Source organism: Podarcis vaucheri (assembly GCF_965113315.1).
Source record: "Podarcis vaucheri genome assembly, chromosome: 11".
NCBI lineage: Eukaryota > Metazoa > Chordata > Lepidosauria > Squamata > Lacertidae > Podarcis > Podarcis vaucheri.
Window position 1 is genome coordinate 36438605 of NC_138749.1, and position 17167 is coordinate 36455771.

The 17167-nt window shown below is 40.4% G+C and overlaps 1 long non-coding RNA gene across 6 annotated transcripts in view; it reads left to right on the plus strand.

Moving 5' to 3' along the window:
- Positions 1-17167, plus strand: part of LOC309514356 — a 509382-nt gene that overhangs the window by 156149 nt on the left and 336066 nt on the right. For 3 of the 6 annotated variants that reach the window (XR_014211945.1, XR_014211946.1, XR_014211947.1), the window contains exons 3-4: positions 937-1039; positions 5343-5902. This is a non-coding gene — a long non-coding RNA (uncharacterized lncRNA). Of the gene's footprint in view, positions 1-936; positions 1040-5342; positions 7217-17167 lie in introns of those variants that run through there. The other 3 variants (XR_014211943.1, XR_014211944.1, XR_014211948.1) reach the window with 2 other exon arrangements.

A 17167-nucleotide genomic window follows, 5' to 3' on the forward strand; every position in this document is an offset into this window, starting at 1 on the left:
TTTGTACAGTATTTTAATATAAACCGTACAATGTGCTGCAACTCCAGCTGAAAGGTCTAAAATATGATAGAGATACAGATACAGATAGATTTAGTGTCAGTCTCATTTGACCTTTGTTTATCTACTATTATTTTTTTCTTTGTTTGCATAGATTTTTTAGACCAACTTATGTCAATTCAATACATCCTTTGTAGCCAAAAAGAAAGGAAAATTCACTGGGTCGGGCCAAAATTAGACTGGGTAAAGCAAGAATAATTTCAGTACTGGGGTGTGTTGAAATGTGACATATTGCATATATACCGTAGTCATTTTGTAAAATGTAAACAACCCTTTCTAGTGTCCTCCTGGCAGAAATCAATACATACGCAGTGATACAATGGAATAAAACCTTACTCACACAGATAGAAGAATTATTTTGTTAGTCTGTCTTGTTAGAAGATAAGACAAAGCTATGATCTGATGTTAACTGGATCTAGTGGGCCTCCTTTGAGGCATGTTGGTTGCTTGTTCACTTTAATATAATATTTCAAAGCTTGAATATTTCAAAATCAAATGAATAAGTAAATTTATTTATTTGTCTAAACTGACTAGAGGTTTATCTGGCACTTTAGGTATTGTTGGCAGTAAAATAAAGCCATGAATCAATCAAAATGTGAAACCTTTCTCTCCACACAGGCACTAGTAGTATTTCAGATTCCTTTGAGTTAGATTCACCACACTTTTCCTTGGAACTCTACAGAATAATATCAGCTGCTGTAACACTTGTATTAAAAAGTGTGTCATGAATGTCACTGAATTTATGCTGTTTAGGCACCAGGGTAGTGGGGAGAAACAGTAAAAAGGTGGACGAAGGGTTCTAGGAGATTCAGAGCATAATTTAAAAAAAAGATATAGTTAAAAATTAAGCTCAAACTTCATATTTATAATTTATTTTAGAGAAGAATAGCCACATGGATTAATGCTCTGACACTTCACTTTTGAAGAAACCAAAGAGGACCAATAGAAGCAGAATGTGCAACACCCAACCAGAAGAGAAAAGGTCAGCCTTTCAATTTTCACTAAGTGGAAAGGGAATGTCATTGCCTGACTTGAGCAATAAGACATATGCATAGCATTTCTCCCTGTATACAAAGACAGGCTGACCTTGGTCAACATGCAGTGTTGTGGTGGTGCATTTGGTAGGGAAGAAGTGGAATCAGACCATACCTCTTTGTGGCATAGTTTTAACAAGTCAGAAGCATTTTCCACCTACTGTCCTATACAAGGGGGACTGTATAATATTGTCAAGCAAACTGGGGAAATAATTGCACAATCTGGGCTGTGAGAGCATAAAGCCTTAAATGATATAGTGTTAACTCAGAAAAAAGTCAGTCATACTTTAATTAGGGAAATTACCTATGACTAAAATCTCACTGATTTCAATGAGACTACCCACAAATTTATACAGAAGTAATGAAGCTTACGCCCATGTAAGTGTGCGGAGGATGCAGGCTAAATGTGACTAACTTTATCTGCATTGGGGCCTGCACGCAGTAAACATTAAGTTTTAAACAGTAAATATTATAGAGCTATTTGGAAGCCCTTACAAGAAAAAGAAGAAGAAATCTTGCATCAAGAGGGAATCTGAATTATTCCTGGATGTCAGATTGCATTTATTTGACCTTGTGGCATAGAGTTTGTGAAATAATGTTATGGTCATTTCTTGGAAAACGTTACATATATTGCATGAGTAACTTGGGAGCCCAGGAAATCATCTGCCATTAACTTCTGGCAAATGTCCAGCAGCAAAAATGAAAGAAATGAATTAATGAATTAATTGTGCAAGACAAGCATAACATCAAGGGGAAGGGCCTATCAGTTAATGGCTATGATGACAGTATACACACCTCTTTGCCTCTGCAGTCAGGAATTGGTTCCACTCAACAGACTAGATTGCAAGAAGCTTGTCCACATCCTTAGCTCTCACTAACTGAAATTCATCCAATAATATGTGACTCCAGTGAGGTGCTGGGCAGGTCCACAGACAGTACTGATCTAACAATGGTACCCAGTTTATGATAAAAGTGTGTGATTTTATTCTTGAAGCGTTTAGCAGATACATCCCAGTGTGCCTCTGTGCATTCCTTAATACAGCGAGCCCACCAATTATGCAAGGGTTCTGGGGGTCTATGCACAACGGCAAAATCACACAAAGCCAGGAACCCCCGGAACTGGCCACCCCTGCAAAGCAGAGGGCTGCTTACTGGAGCCTGGGAAGGTTGTGGGAGGGCCTTGAGAGCTTCCCAGGCCCTCCCGCAACATTTCCAGACTCTGGTAAGCAAGTAGGTGCCTTCCTTACTGGTCTCTGGGATACTCCCAGAAGCTAGTAGGGAAGGCATCACTATGCTTACCAGGCTTTGGGAAGGCAGTGCAAGGGCTCTGGGATGCAAATGGATCAGAAGGAATGCTCAAGAAACAGGTTGTTTGGAATGGGGCCAGCACCAGATTACAGAGGCTCTTAGCATGACACAATCAGTGGTACATCCGACAGCCCCACACACTGCCAGAACTGTGCAATTATGTTTTCTCCTGCTGCTGCCCTTGCAGATTCCATAGATCCTATTGAGCCTGTAAATCTATGAAAACCATAGATCTTAGAATTACAAGCTAGGCTAGGTTGCAGGATAGGCCCACCCCTGAAGAAGGGTGAAGCAGTCAGCTCAGGCAGAGGAAGCCCCTAAGGTGGCCTCTCTGCGACCAGCATCGGCTCCAGTGCCTGGTGAGATCTCACCCTAAATCCTCTGGCAGAATGGTGCATCAGAGTAGTACAGCACTTTCAGAGTAGTACAGTAGTTTTAGCTCAAGCAGTGAAGCAGGATGCGCCACGCCTGCTAGGCTGTGTAGATTTTATAGATCCATTCACTGGGGCATTACATTTGTGGTAAATTAAGATGGTTAATGGCTGCCAAGGAAGGGAAGCAATCTTGGCTCCCATTCAGTAGTGGGAAGCTTGCCCACCCATTGCTGAGACAGCCCTCCCTGGGCCCAGTGTGGAAACAGTGAGTGGCAGCACACCTGGGTCAAGACGGTGGGTTGTTCTGAGGCCCTTGGCCAGTGTCTAACCTGGATGATCGACTGGTGCTGGGCCTGGTTTAGGAGTGACCTAGTCAGTAGCTCTCCAGTGTCTCTGTAGGGTATCTTTCCCATCACAGTGAACCTATCATTTCACTTGGCTTCTTATATCTGCAGAGTTTGTGATCTATCACTGAGCTATTGCCTTTCCTCTCAAGGTATGGGCTCCAGTTGGCCCACACAGCAACTGGATTTGAGCCTATGTACTCATGAGCATAGCTGAAGGAGAGTCATGACTAAACAACCCTGCAGGCATGTGGGAAGGGAGTCTCTCACGAAAGATTCCAAAAGCCAAAAATAAAACCAATTTGAGCACTCACTTTTTGCCCCTTCTCATAAAGTGAGAAAGGGCTCTAAGAAACCATAAGCAAAGGTGCTATGTAAGCAGGCAAGAACTACTTCTTTTCCCAAGATTGAGTAAAGGTTCAGCATGCTTAACAGTCTGTTGTTATTTCAATTAAATCCCACTAAATATCCATGGAGGCTCACATCCTGACCTTTATCTGTTGTAGAGTAGCACTTGGCTGTTGCACATAGAAAATTACTTCTGTAGAGGAAACATAATTAGGAAGTCATGCTGCATTGTGAATTTTCAGCTGTGTTTTAAACATGTTTTTAGTGTAATAACAGCATCAATGAATTTGATTGAATTTTACATTTCACATTCTGACTGATTAAAAGAAATAAATTTCCCCTGCACCTCAAACAGCATTTATGTGTTGTGAAAGCAAGCATCAATCCTATCTGGAAATGACTTTTCTATAAACATTGTAAAATATCCCACACATTCTGTTCCTCTTTTTTATTCTAGGATCCAATTTAATGAAACAAAACCCCTTTTTTTCCTCCCTCCATGCTTCTTTATTCCATGACCATCATGGGAATATAATACTAAGTACATATTCTTGACAATATTGCCTCATTTCTGTAACCATTTCTTATGAGAAATCGAAAGGCAAAGACAGTCAAAACAGGAAACACAATAGGAAAGTTTATGACGTATAAAATGAATTCTTTAAAAGAATTTTGGTTTAAAATGCCAAGGGTGAGAAGTCAACTATATACTGCACACATTACTATTTATTACCTTGCATTTGGCTGAAATTCATCTCTTTTGACAAGCAAGGATAAATCGTATTACATATTTTATAAAATATGTGAGTTGGTCCTTTTTCTTGAAGACCCTACATAGCAAACTTGCATGTACCAGATGCGTACTGAACTGCAGTAGTCTCCTCATGACCGGGAACTTCATGTAATTTTCTGGCAGCTGTATTAGGGAATAAAAGGTATTTATTAAAAACATACACAATTGGTTGATTGTGTATCCAGTTCTTAGAGCACAGAGTGATGACTATATAAAAATGGAGAAATGCAAGTTTCACTTTTGAGCAAATTTACTGCATGAAAGGTTCATTTTTTTCCATTTCACTTAAATATCTTCAGTGCTTCTCACTGTGTAAGGTTTTATTGTGATTTTTTATATATACTTGAAAGCTCATTATTTTACAGTGAGGTTACTGAACCTAGACCATAGAGTGCAGATTATCCAGCATAGCATTAATCAAAATATACATGGCAAATGGGATTCAAAACAGTGCCAAAGAAGCATCTGCTTTTAGCAAAGAACAAAAATTCATTTAGCTCTTTTATTAAAAGGTATTATGGGCAATTTATTTTTAAACTATCACTCTAACACCATTAACTAGCATATAATTTAATGTACTCCCAAGCAACTTGACTTTTACATTTTCTTCAAAACATTAATTTGCTTTTGTAAATTGATGTAAAAGATGCCTTTGACCCCCAGGAAAGATTCAAGCCATTAACAATAAATTAAATTATCTTTCAGAAGTATATGGCCATTAAGTTTTTTGTTTCAGATATAGCATGTTTACAGTTCTATCTAGTGGCATAATATTGCCTAATGGAGAAACAAAACTCTATTTTACTGGTTTAATTTCTGCTGAAACCATGTCAAGTTTAACAGTTCAATCCTATCCAAATTTTACTCAGAGGTAAGTGTACATAGGACTCCAAATTTCTTTTAAAAACTTAGTTGGTCTCTAAGGTGCTACTGGAAGGGTTTTTTTTATCTTGTTTCAATTACGGCAGACCAACACGGCTACCTTCCTGTAACTACAACTCCCAAGAGACTGTGATCTACCCACAGTATAAAAAAACAAGCATTGTCATTGGAAGAGTTGTTGAGCGCTTTGTTTTTGTTACAGATCACTAAGGGTCCAAAGATCGACCAGGATCAACCAGGAACACCCCACGATCGACCAGTAGATCGCGATCGACCTGTTGGACATGCCTGGGCTTCAGGATTCAACCCAATCCTTTTGTCAGCCTTATTGGACAAAAGTTGTGATGATTGCTACGAGGAAGGCACCTCCTCCAATGGGCCCAATTTGTTTGCAGGCAAATTCCTCCCCGGCCCCAAATACAGCAACAAATTACATCCACAACATGGTCTCATTAACGCAGCATCAACAGACCTATTTACTGGGTGGGTTGATCTGCTACTACACTGCTTGTTCCTAGTGCAGTCGCCCTTTTGAACCATAGTGGCAATCCAGAGTCAAGCCTTGCTCCCTCCAGTCTGCCACTGAGGGTCCACCCACTTTGAAAGCCATGATTGGCCGATTTATACTGTGGATTTTGATGGGCAATCCTGTTGTACCCACCGAAGCCAATGGCCAGATGCAAAGAATTGCCCTCTCCACCTCCCAACCCATCCCAAGGAGGTGCATTGGGCTGCGCCACAACCATTCCCCACCCTAAACAGGTAAGTAACTGTGGTGTTTGCCTCCTAGGTGGGTCATAAGGAAAGGGTTAAAATGAGTGTGATGTGATTGGCCAGTGGAAACTGATAGGAGGAGTTGGAGTGAGAGTTGGTGTTGTGTGAAGTTCAGTTGAGAGTTGGGAGTTGGAGAAGGAAGAGGGAGGAATAGTCTGTGGGTTGGTCGAGTTGTGTGGTGGGAGAGTGAGAGGAATTGTTAGGTGGAGTCAGATAGTTAGTTGGGATAATAAGTTTGAAGTTGTTAGGAATGAATAGGACAGTTAAGGAACTAAGATTAAGAAACAGACAAGAAAAATTAACTGAAACCATAAGCTTGTTCATGCCTATAAAATAAACTTGATTATTTGTTAATGTTAACAACTGACTGGACTCCGTGTGTACCCGTGAGAAGCGGGTTGGTGGCAGCGAAGAAAGCAATCACAGTGGTGGCACAGGGTCAATAGACTGTCAAATGTCCGGGGACCCTGTGTGATCGCCACAGTGACCATTTCCCAAACTTTCTTTGCAATGTTCTATGTAGAGAGTCACACTTTATCTATACTGTTGGTTTCTGCCTGAAAGATAGAGCCTGTATAATAACACTGTCCTTAAACAAGGCTGTACCAGGTTTTCTGTCTGACTTCATTGTTTTGCATATAGCTGCCATCCTTTTACACTCATCCAGGCCTGCTATCATACAAGAGTAGCTGTTTCCTCCAGATTATGTCCATGGCTTGCTCCTTCTTTGGCTTTTCTCTGCTCAAGTTCCTCCTATATTTCTAGCACATGTTTATTTACACTTATGTAAATACAGTCCAGAGAGACAGAGGCACTACTTTGAGAAAACTGCTCCTTGGCATGTCATATTGACTGATGTGTCTGTTTTGATTAAGTGAAAGCACCTGTCTGCATAGCACGGAGTAATTTTACTTTTCTAGAGCTACATGAGCAGGTTCAAGTAGGGATGAATGAACCTGCCACTTTCAATTTCTCTCCCTTTCTCATTTTTCCAGTCTTAAGTTCCATTTTCCAAATTTCTGCATCAGTTTGTGGGTTATTGTTTTTTTAAAAAAGTCCTCATGGAAATTTTATGATCAATTTTCCTTAATAGAATGCATTTTATATGTTATTTTCATCAATATATGCATTTTATGTGTATTCCCCCTATATTATTCTTGTACACGTTATTTGGTCGGAAAAGTGTTAATTTCAAAGGATACTGGTGTTTTGGTTGTCACATTTTGGGGAAGCAGAAAAGTGTGTAGGCTTGCATTAAAATCCTGACCAAACCAGATTTCTACCTAATACCATGCAAGCAAACCAATTTTGGGTCACTTTGGGAACCCTTATTGCTGCTCTGTCATAACTGGAGAGATGTTACAATCTCTCTTGAAGACTGCTCAGTCAGCTAGCAACGTAATTAATTGACTTTCATCTGATTTAATTTTAGGCTGATTAATAATCTTTTTGATTATTTGATTAACCAATAGAGATGAACTTCACAGTATCACAATAAAAATTACATCTTGATACTAAATGTAGGCATTGTTTTCCAAATAGACTGCTAACTAATATTCTGAAAATCATCTTAAACACTTTCCCTGAATCTTGCAATACATGTTTGTTGGGGATGTTTGAGGGATCCAGTTATTCAAGATTCTGTATGAAATGACCTGATTTGTGCTTCTCTCATTAATGTGTATTGGCAAAATTTGAAGTTTGGAGTGCTGTTGAGTTTGTTTATAAGCCTTTATTACCTATTGTGCTGTGTCTTAGGGATGGTTTTTGTTTTTGTTTTTTTGTTTGCTGTGTTATAATGTTTCCTGTCTTAAAGCTCTGGCGTAACATTATTTTTTTAATAAGGAAGGAAGAGTGGTAAGATATATTTCAAATAAATAAAAAAACCTAGGCCTCATCATTGTGGAATGTATTTTGAAACTTCAGCAATGGAATTTTCTCTTTCTGTATGAATAGAGCAACTGTATGAGCAACTCATAGCTAATGACTATTTCCATGCTTAAGGGTTTGTTTGGTTTTTGCTTTTGAACTTTACTGAGTTTTTACATTTCAGATGTTCATTTGGCATGCCTGATTCCATTGCCAGCGCCAGTGTGATCAAAATGACTTTCCTTTTACTGATCATGTAAAAATAGGATTATTGATGTGAGGTTTCGTAAAGATACGATGTGTAGGAGAAAGCATCTATGGGAAAATGGTTCCAGGGTAGGGCAACGTGGCACTAACTTTGTTAAGTTGTTGCTGTAATGAATGTAAGAAATGTTATGTGGGGTAGTGGTTACAGTGTTGAACTAGGACCTGGGAGACCAGGATTCAAATCTCCACTCTGTCATGAAGCTTACTGGGCGGCCATGGGCAAGTCAATATCTCTTAGCCTGACCTACCTGATGAGTATAGAATGCCACCTGAAGGAAAGGTAGGATATGAATATGCAAGAAATACATAAATCTGTGAAAGGATCTCCTCTCACAGTCAGTTTCACCCCTTGTATCAAATAATTCAGGTGAGACTGTAAGGGAAGGAGAGAGGGGAGTGTTCCGTCTGGCGAGCCAAAATGCTTGCACTGACAGAATAACAGTGTGATATTGAGTGCCTCCTTGTGCCATTAACATTCCACGAACCCTGGAAATCACTGAGCATAGATCCTTGATGAGATTTGGGGGCTTGCTTTGAAAAACTATATTTTTTCCAATTTACAGATATAAGGTGGTATTCAATTATGTTTTACGCAGACCCATAGGAATTAATGGGGATGCGGGTGGCACTGTGGGTTAAACCACAGAGCCTAGGGCTTGCTGATCAGAAGGTCGGCAGTTCAATTCCCTGCGACGGGGTGAATTCCCGTTGCTCGGTCCCTGCTCCTGCCAACCTAGCAGTTCGAAAGTACGAAGTGCAAGTAGATAAATAGGTAAATGGTGTTTCCGTGTGCTGCTCTGGAATTAATGAACCTGATAGAATTAGGTCCACTAATTTCATTAGGTCTACTCAGAGTAAAATATGGTTCCATACCACCCCTATGCGTCGACATATCTGGGGAGTACTCCAAGCACACAGAAATCACTATCTTGTTTTTGGGTGGCCTGTTTCACTTCCAAAAAGATAAGAGACAGGACTAGCTAGGGAAGGTGCCAGACACAACTTTGTGGAGAAGGACTTCCACAAATTGGTATTAGAGGGGGAAATGATGGGTCTTATAAGTTATTATCCATTTAAGTGAGACTGTTACAGCTGATAGACTGAGGCAAACAAGCTGGAGCTTGAAAAATGCCATCGATGGCACCTGAGCATTGTGCTAGAACTAGGAGTATCCCCAGTGAGCCTGTACCTTCAGAGGGTTACAATCCCATCTAGAATAGGTTGCCTACCCACTTCCTGGACATGTGATCCACCTACCAATGGCACCTCTGTCTTATCAAGAGTCCGTATCAGTTTTCTACTTGGCATGGGTTTTAAAAAAACCATGGAGGAACATTCAGTCATGTGAGACCCACATCCTTTCATGTGGCCTCCTGCCTCTGCTCCAATCTTCCATCCCTTCTTTCCCAATTGTTTCTTCTTTATTTTCTTGGTTTTAAAACGTGTTTCCGCTTCCTCTTCCAGATCAGCTGAAGGGCCAATATTTCATTTGACAATATTAAATCTATTAAAACAAAACAAAACAAAATTCCTGGTTCTGTGGCTTGGGGAAAGTTAGGCATGTTTCCTCTGCAGCTTTCTGAGTACAAATAGTAGATTTTTTGCCATGTATGTGTATGTATACAGAACACACTAGAATCAGAAAGGCATTGTTTTGAGGTTTGGACTCGATAACCCTTGGGGTCTCTTCCAAGACTACAATTCTACAATTCTATGATTTTCACTTGCTTAGCAGAAGAGTAGCTGTAGGAACTGTTGTATCAAAAAGAATAAAAACATTCCATCTAAATAACTTCATCGAACCTACTGCCTAGGACTGAGAATTCTAAACAGAGGTAGCTGTGGTAAAAACTGAAGCAGGGCAGTCTTTATTCCAGAGGAGGTAATCCATAACACTTTTGTCTCTGGTTCTGTCCATTATTGACTCTTGTTCAAGCCATTGCCAGCATACAGCCCTCCAGCCTGACAGATTATATCTGGCCATTGACAGAAAAAAAGTTTGCCAACACTGTTTTAGTATCCAGAAGCACTACAGACTTAGGCCTATCCCTAAACACACACACAGAGTGAAATATGCTAAAGGTATAAATAATCAGAAATATTAATCACACGTTTGATTCTAACATCTAGTCTGGCACCTACATTTTAAATGTTTTAAGCGCAAATATCAGAATAACCCCGATGGCTGGTAGTCATGCAGCTGTAGCTTCGGGACACCTGCATTTTCATGTTTCTGCCGTTCATTGTTCCGTGGAATCCTATTTTCAGAATATATGTGATTGTGGAATCTCTATTTTGTTTCGCATGACATTAATCTTCACTGTAGTGAGATAGAATATAGATGTTTTGATGCTTTAGTTTCCTAGCTCTTTTGCATAAATGTGGCCCTCAGGCAGTGGTTGATCAGTGAAACCATAACCCCGGGTGCTTGCTGTCCAGGTTTCACCTCTGTGAGTGCATCAATTCCGCAATATTACAGAAGTGCAGAGACTGAAGTAAAGGTCCCCCTACAAGGGCAAAAAGGAAATTTACTATGAATGGAAATGGGCTACTAATTCTTTGTTCACCCTCATAAAACTCCTGCTGTACAGCAAGGAACAGAAATTAAAGTAACATTTGGAAGGTCAGCAGAACAAGATTGTATAAATAACTAAGTCTAAGGATATAGAAGGGTGAAGAAAAGTATCTGGGAATGTAAAAATTGACCTCTATTTTTAAAGCATAGTTCTCTATCTACAAACAAGTGTTTTTTCTCATATGCAATTTTATATAAAAATTATCAACTAAAATTCATATAATTAACTAAGATTTCTTTTACTGGGTGACAACTCTAATAGGACCAACAGTGCAATCTGATACTTGTCTGTTGAGCTCAGCAGGGGTTTCCCAAGTGAATAGATATAGGATTGCAGCATAAGTATATTCTAAGGTCTTGTCTTGCCTGACTATTATTCTTTGTATCAAGCACACACGTTGAAAATGAAGGAAGCTATTTTAATTCAGTCATTCTCTACTTCATCGGAATGTCCTGTTGCAAATGTTTCCTCTGTTGGATTTACATCTCTGTCATAAATCAAGCTATATTCCTATATTTTTTTTAAAAAAACACAACACCTCACTTTATTTGAGAAAAGCTTGTACTGAAACACATTGTCCTAAACGGATGATAATCAAAAGCATGAAAACTGCATGCATGTAATAGCCATTGAGGATCAAAGCCTACAGATGGAGCTTTCAAGTAATCTAATATCACCTTAGACAAAACATGTTTCAATGCAGGCAGCTCACATATTTAGTGGTGAGCCATCACATGATGATGTGCTACAACAGGGGTCAGCAAACTTTTTCAGCAGGGGGCCGGTCCACTGTCCCTCAGACCTTGTGGGGGGCTGGACTATATTTTTTTGGGGGAAATGAACGAATTCCTATGCCCCACAAATAACCCAGAGATGCATTTTAAATAAAAGCACACATTCTACTCATGTAAAAACACCAGGCAGGCCCCACAAATAACCCAGAGATACATTTTAAATAAGCACATTCTACTCTTGTAAAAACACGCTGATTCCCAGACCATCCGTGGGCCAGATTTAGAAGGCGATTGGGCCAGATCCGGCCCCCGGGCCTTGGTTTGCTGACTCATGTGTTAAATTGTACAACTGGATAACAAACAGAAACAAAGTTCATATGGAGTCGGTAATCTCATCAGAGCTGCACCACTTTGGCTTGAAAGTTAGGTTCATAATGATTGCCTCTTCCTCCATAGAAAATCTCCCTTCCATATAAAGAACCTGGTGCTGGTTCTGAAATATGAATCTCAACAATCTGTTACATGCCCCTGATATGTGTGGGCATCATTATAGCTCTGAGAATGGTTCCATGGCTCTTTTTTTTCTTTTTTTACTGACAGCTGTTAGCAGTGCTGGAAAAACGACACTTCCTAGCGCTTCTGATGCCTGACTTGTAGCTACAGCAGTGTTCCTGCCACCAGATAGGGGAGAGAGGAGCAATATTGGGGTGGGAGGAGAATATCTCTCCCCCCCCCCACCTCAGCTGCTTAAGCAGCAGCAAGGTAAATGAGATGAATGGATGGGAAGGGAAAGGGGGTATGGAAGCAGAGAGGTAGCATGTGAGAAAGATGGCGGAGCTTGCAAGGTCACTTAGAGGTTCGGGGAAGAACTGGACCCCATCACTCTCCCAATAACATCATTGGAGTGCAACAGTTCTGATTTAGGTTATAACTGGGATCAGAATAAACCAAGCTGTTGGACTATTGGGCAGTGTAGATTGGTTTTCTGAGCCCAGCTTCATGCCTAACTACAGACTAGGATGGACATTTGCCATATTACTAGATGTCAAGTAGATAGGTTCCAACATGCAAGTTTTCTGTTCAGAAGGCTATGTTTATTTATGTACTGGGGGCAGAGCATTCCCCCAGCAATGCCTCTACCTGAAGGGATGCAAGATGGACAAAGGTGTACGCCCATCTCACTGAGAACTCCGCCAAAGTTCCTGAAGCAAGACAAAGAGTGAAAGTTAAGCTATATCAAGACAAAAAGTTTTGGATATTCATTTAGGCTGACTCTCTCCAGAGTCATTCTGCAAAGGATGTATGTCAAAAAAATACCTTCGCAGGCAAGATCCAAGCTGCTAAATAAATTAGCAATTTATTCTCCTTACTCCATTTGGCTTCTGCTGCATTGCCATTGGTTTTGCTCTTTGACTTTGCCCCTTATCTTTCCTCCTTTGTGGCACTTCTCAACACAGGGCTAATTTAGAGGAAATACAAGATAATTGACAATTTGGACACCCTGAGGAATGAGATAATGGCCTTGGCCTTCATGGGAGGCTTGAGTGGATAGAGGCTGCAGGTGCATAATGATATGAGACATTGGCACCACTGTATCTATTTCTCCCAGTCTTGTACTCTTTTTGTCTTACAGATGAAGCTCTAACTTTCAGAGCATTGAAGACTCTGTTAACAATAGGGGAACTCTGTTGTATAGTCAGGAGTTTAATTGATTCATCACCATCCCTCTTTATATCTGAACTTGTTGTATTAGTACAAGTACAGAGAAGGCTCAATGTTTCCTGCAAGGGTACCTTTCACAGCGCCTTTGAAAGTGAAGGAGAGAAGGTCCCATTAGTGGAGTCATCTATTGTGGGAGGATGTCTGCTAGGATGACATTTTTTGCAGTGTTACCAGCTCACACTTTATTCCCAATGAAAATGGCATTGAAAACAGCTTTAATGCCTGCATATGTTACGGGGAGAGATTCCAGTCGAGACATCGGCACATGCAACAATGACCTCTTATCCTGGGAGAATGGTTGGTAATGCTAGTTCCCATACACAGTGCATTAGCTGTGCATAGAGATGTCGACATATCACAAGGCAGTGACTGGGGATCTGCATTTGCATCTGCAACGCAATGAAGTTGAAACTGCATACAGCTAAATGAAGGTGTACCAAATGCCTCATAACAATGGCTGTGTACATGCTCCTGTTTACTCTGCATCCGACATGGTTTGGGAAGTGATGGCCATATGATGTTAGCCACAATGCATAAGTATCCTGTATCTATCCTGTCACTTCTTAAGAAATAATTGCATTTTGATGTGTTTTTCACAAAACCAGCTTTGATCCAAAGTGTGCTTGGCCTCCAAGCAATCTTAATCATATGGAGAGAAAAACCTGAAGAGGGCTTCAATAAAACAGCTAATTTGGTATAATCAATATAACACCAACTGCATTAATAAAATAGTATAAGAATACCAAGACCAAACCAGACTTTAAAAAAAAGGTAAAGGACCCCTGACAGATAAGTCCAGTTGTGAACAACTCTGGGGTTGCGGCGCTCATCTCACTTTACTGGCCGAGGGAGCTGGCATACAGCTTCCGGGTCATGTGGCCAGCATGACCAGCTGCTTCTGGCGAACCAAAGCAATGCACAGAAACGCCGTTTACCTTCCTGCCGGGGCAGTACCTATTTATCTACTTGCACTTTGACATGCTGTCAAACTGCTAGGTTGGCAGGAAAACCAGACTTAGAAGCACTTAAAATTACTACAGCCAGAGATCAGAATAAAATAGTATTTGAAGGAGATTGGAAATGTTTTATGGAATATTTAGAGACATATTGTAGACATATTAAGAAGTTAACAGTAACAGCTTTAATTCAGCAGTAAAAAAAATTGAGATATTAAAATGAGGAAAATAAGCTATAGGGAGTAATTAGAATATGTAGTAGAAAAGTAATAAAATGCACCATAGAAGGTGGGGAAGGGAGTCAATAACAATTGTGCATTTCTTTTATTTGAAATGTTGTTATTTCAAGTGTAAAATAAAAACGAAAATAAAAAGACATTTTAAAAAATCAAAAATCATTGCAGCCCAAAGGCCTGTCTAAGAAGTCAGGGCTTCATTATCCATTGGAAAGGGGATAGAGATTGAGCCAGGTGGGTCTCCCTCATGTCTTGGTGCTACAACTGAAAAGGCCCTGTCTCTTGTGTCCACCTACCTATCCTCTGGAGACAGAGGGCAAGGCCTTGGTTGTACCACTAGGCTCATGTTCAGTGAGGCAGTCCTTCAGGTCTGTAAATGCACATCCATTTCTAGTATTGGCCTAAAGTTCCCAATTCAACAATAAATCTGTTGGTATCCTTCCATGTTGGACTAAGGCAAAATGTATACTTTCATTCTTATGCACACTGAGAGCAAGTCCCCATTGAATTGTGGAGGACTTTCATTCATATAAACATACATCAAAGTGTAAATTTATTTAGGCAGGTTAATAGACAGTTTACATTTAGGCTAAGGGTGTGAAACTGTTTTTAGAGCACCTAAGTCAAAAGGTGCTAACAGCTGAGGAGGAACATAAACAAATGGGATGGGAGAGATATCTTAGCGAAAGGCAATGGAAGGAAGGAGCCGTCAATTTTGCTTCTCTTGGTTTCTCATTTTTCCAATCTTATATGCAGTTCTCCCCATTCCTGCAACAATCTGCAGTTGTTGTTGTTTTTAAAAAGGATCCTTCAGAAAATTATTCAGCATTTTAGTGCAGTTTTCTCCTAATAAACACATTTTTATGCAGTTTTGACTAATGCACACATTCTTGCGAACAATTTATCATAATATAGTACATTTTTGTATGTTATTGTCATGAAGATACTCATTTTAATGCACACTTTTGCCCATTACATGCATTTTTATAAAAATTATTTGGCTGGAGAACAGAATTGCAAAATTCAGATCAGTGCGAATTTCAAAGGCTTGCATTGCTTCATTTCTTATGTTGCCTGGAAGCGAAAATGTGATAATTTGTCTTCAGTTGCAAACAGAATTAAATTTCTCCCCTATCCCTATGAAAGACCCAACTTTTTTTTTTAAGGCTTTCATGAATGTAGACACGAAGGACCTATGAGGTATTGTGCTGCATAGAGTAATTTGCAGGAACTACGTGTCTCTTGATGGAGAAATAAGTTTATAGAGCAATACAAAAGGAAGAATGGGAAGAACAGTCCTTGAAATTTATCACTGGAACTAAAGTGGATTCTAGACTACATGTTTTTCGCATAGCAACCCACTACTGTGTGTGGCACTCTTCAACTTAGTGTAACATCTAGGATGACTTACCAAGTCTAATAAGAATATATAGATTGTTTCCTTGCTATTACTTAGTGCTGCTGCTGAAAAATCCTTAGCCCCCACATTAGTGTGGTATGAGAAATAATATAGTTCCATGTATTTACTAGTTTCTTATCTGTATTATGTATGTCAAGGCCCCGAGTCCTCCCCCATTTGATGGATAATAAGACACATGGACACCAGTATTTTAGGTTAATGGGCTAAGGCCACAACTTTATTGCTTACAGAATGTGAGTGGTATTGGTTTAGGCATTGGAATTGAACCGACTATATCTGACTCCTGTTTGCCATGCAGGTAGTCCAGTAAGGGTCAACCACCAGTAGGGGGAGCCCTGTTGATGTACATCAACTGAGAGCTCCCCCAGGGTCCCTGATGAGGTCGGAAGCAAGACAAGACAAGAGGGTGATCCCGAGCCACGCCGCTGCTTAAATGCTGCAAGCCATGCCCCCCCGGCCAACCGGATTGGTCAGGCGGGGGCGTGATGCAGCCAGGACTCCCCTCTGACGTGGGGGCACTGCCACGCCCCCGCTGTGCACGGGGAGGGCACATGACCTGCCTGCAACACCATCCCACAGGGACGTGGAGCGGCCTTGTCAGTTGCCCATGGTAGTTCTGTGCAGTCAAATTTATATAAGAATAAGAAATTACAAAATTTATTTTCAGGATCCCAAGATTTCTCATGCACGTCTTGTCTTTGCCTATGCTCCAGCACTTGGCAGGTAGATTAAATTCATATAGATAAATGTGAAGCAATGCAGTATATGCTCATCAAGCTAATCTATATTAATGAAGGTTGTCTTCTAGGGTTATGTAGTCGCAGTGTCTGCTTGCTTAATAGAACTCTAGGGTTATAGAGAAACAGCCAGTGCCAGCTTCATAGACCTGACCATTGCTGCAGACAAACCAGCAAAAATCTCTTGCTCAGTGTAGACAGAATTTTAATCAATATTTTCTTGTGAGGGACAGTTACTCTGGAATTCTCTCATCTTACATAATAAGGGGCCTTATACATCAGCCCTCGCAGAGGCCTCTTCAAAGTGTTCTGCATGGAAATTGTTATCACTAGGCAAACAGTTTATGTAGAGGGACTCACCATGTTGACGTCTTACACTTTTTGCCATGCCTGTGCAAACTGTCTTTTGAGGTAATTCCAGTGGCATGGGGGGGGGGACCCTGATCCTGTGGTTGTGGTTGGTACCAGCCCTTTACCCTCAGGTCTCAGGGCATGTTGCAACAATTTAAAATAAACCATTAAAAGCAACTTACAATCACAATCATATACAAGTCCTAAAAATAGACACCTCAAGCATTCACCTCAAGTATTCAACTGAAGTGTTGACCACTGGGCCCTTAAAGAAGGGATGCGCCACCACTTCCCTTAAGGCAAATGTTGTTTTCCCACCTCCAGTGAAGCATTAATCAGGACTTACCCATCAACTCTCTATGGCGAATGCTAAGAAGCCAAGATA